Here is a 2086-nt window from a genome sequence, read left to right on the forward strand (position 1 = left end):
TTCCTCATCGTGCTGTCGCTGTCCAGCACGGTGTGTAGTTTGACAGCTTAATGTATAATTGGTTGTGGGCGCCAAATCTTCTACGTTGTTCCATTGAAGCCGGCCGATGAGGCCGAGCGGTTCTAGGCGCTTCAGTCCGGAACCGCGCTGCTGCTACTGTCGCAGGTTCGAATCCTGCCTCAGGCATGGTTGTCTGTGATGTCCTTAGGTTATTTAGGCTTAATTATTTCTAAGTCTGTTGGACTGATGACCTCAGATGTTAAGTCCCATAGTGCTTAGAGCCATTTGAACCATTTGTTCCATTGAACTCCCTGTTGTGTGCTGGTCGGGTGGAGCGGAAGTTATCTTGTCGGTGGGTCCATTGACTGTCTGTCGGTTGGGTTGTCGTCAGACCGAGAATATTTGGGCTGACTGCCTGTCTCACCTAAGCGAGCGTTAGTGTTTGAATTCCAGGCCGAACGTCGGAAACTTCTGAGCACTGTTGGGTGTACTGCCTTTTCTTACCTGTTCTTTTTGTTTGTATTTGTATAGTTTCAAATGGTTCAAATGGCTCTGAGCACTATGGAACTTAACTGCTGTGGTCATCAGTCCCCTAGAACTTAGAACTACTTAAACCTAACTAACCTAAGGACATCACACACATCCAAGCCAGAGGCAGGATTCGAACCTGCGCCGCAGCGGTCGCGCGGTTCCAGACTGTAGCGCCTTTAACCGCTCGGCCACTCCGGCCGGCTGTATAGTTTCTAGCCATTTTTTAAATAAGGTTGTATTTACCTTAAGGCGTAAGATTGTTTGGGCCTTCAGCTTAATTTAAAGACCTGTTTTAAGGTAACACCTTTGGCCTTTTAAAAATTTGTTTTGGTTTGATTTCTTATGATGGGCTTTCAGCTGATTTTTAAATTAAAGTTGTTTTGCTCTTAAGGTGTCAGAGTGTTTGGGCCTTCTGTCTAATTGAAAGAAATGATTTAAGATAAGGCCGTCTGCCTTTTAAATTTCTGATTTTGGTTGAGTTTTAACTTATTGGCTTTCAGCCGATTTTAAATTAAAGTGGTCTTGCCCTTAAGGCGTGAGATTGTATGACGCATTCAGCCGGCAATTTAGTTCCAAAAATTAATGATGTTATTTTTATGTTCTTGGCTCTTCTAATGTTTGGTCAAATAAATGAAGCTGTATGTTTGAGTGTAACTGACAGCCGTTATTTTGGCCCCTTTCCAAAATTTAAACTTCCTGTCGTGTCCTGCGGGTTTACTAGGGCGTCTCAGTGGTGTACTTGGATCCTGAATGAAACCAATCTGTTTCGAAAAAAAGGTGTTGCATTTCCTATTGAACATCCTTCGTGCTCTTTGCCTTATTAAGTCATTCCACTTTAGAACGCTCTGACCGGTTGCTCCTAGTTATTTTACGGTAGCTAATATTTCCAGTGATCTGTCACCATAGAGCAATCTAGTAGTAGTGGTTCTCTTCGCCTACTTATGTCAATATGCTACATTTATTTGTATTGAAGGTCAACTGCGTATCTTTGCAAGAATCGTCGATCTTCTGCAGGTCTCTCCGCGTTTCGCTACACTCTTCTGGCGTTCCAACCTTATTATAGACAACGCCAAGTTCTGCCAAAGCCTCATGGAGCTTCCGTGGTTGTATACTAGGTCGTTTATATGTATTATTAACATTAACGGCCCTATAACAATACTTATGTTATTCCCGAGATTATCTTTACATCTATCGAATTTATTCTACTGACAACAGCGTGTTGAGTTCTGTCTGTAACGAAGTCCTGTAACCAATCACAGACCTGTTCCTTTACTCCCATACTCACTAAACGGAAGTGCGGAACTGAATCGAGCATTGAAGTAACTGACAAAACGTACATCGTACAATGCAACTTGAAAAGTGTAATAAAATGAGTAAATAATCCTTGGATATTTAACACAAGACAATATGAGGAGACGAATAAGACAAAGACAAATTTAGGAACACTGCTTGTTGTTTCTGTATTTCCTTTTCACAGAACCTCTGACGAAGACAGTGTGCCACGAGAGCTGTTGACACCAATATCTTCTACTCTGTTGACATTATTTTGACTGTG

At 42.1% G+C, this 2086-nt stretch overlaps 1 non-coding gene across 1 annotated transcript; it reads right to left on the reverse strand.

Annotated features, from left to right (window-relative positions):
* Positions 1-646: 646 nt before the first annotated feature.
* On the reverse strand, positions 647-729 carry Trnas-gga (transfer RNA serine (anticodon GGA)). The gene is given in 2 exon segments: positions 647-680; positions 690-729. It is a non-coding gene; the product is annotated as a tRNA-Ser (tRNA).
* Positions 730-2086: the final 1357 nt, after the last annotated feature.

The sequence above is a fragment of the Schistocerca serialis genome, chromosome 7 (genome assembly GCF_023864345.2).
Source record: "Schistocerca serialis cubense isolate TAMUIC-IGC-003099 chromosome 7, iqSchSeri2.2, whole genome shotgun sequence".
Taxonomy (NCBI): domain Eukaryota; kingdom Metazoa; phylum Arthropoda; class Insecta; order Orthoptera; family Acrididae; genus Schistocerca; species Schistocerca serialis.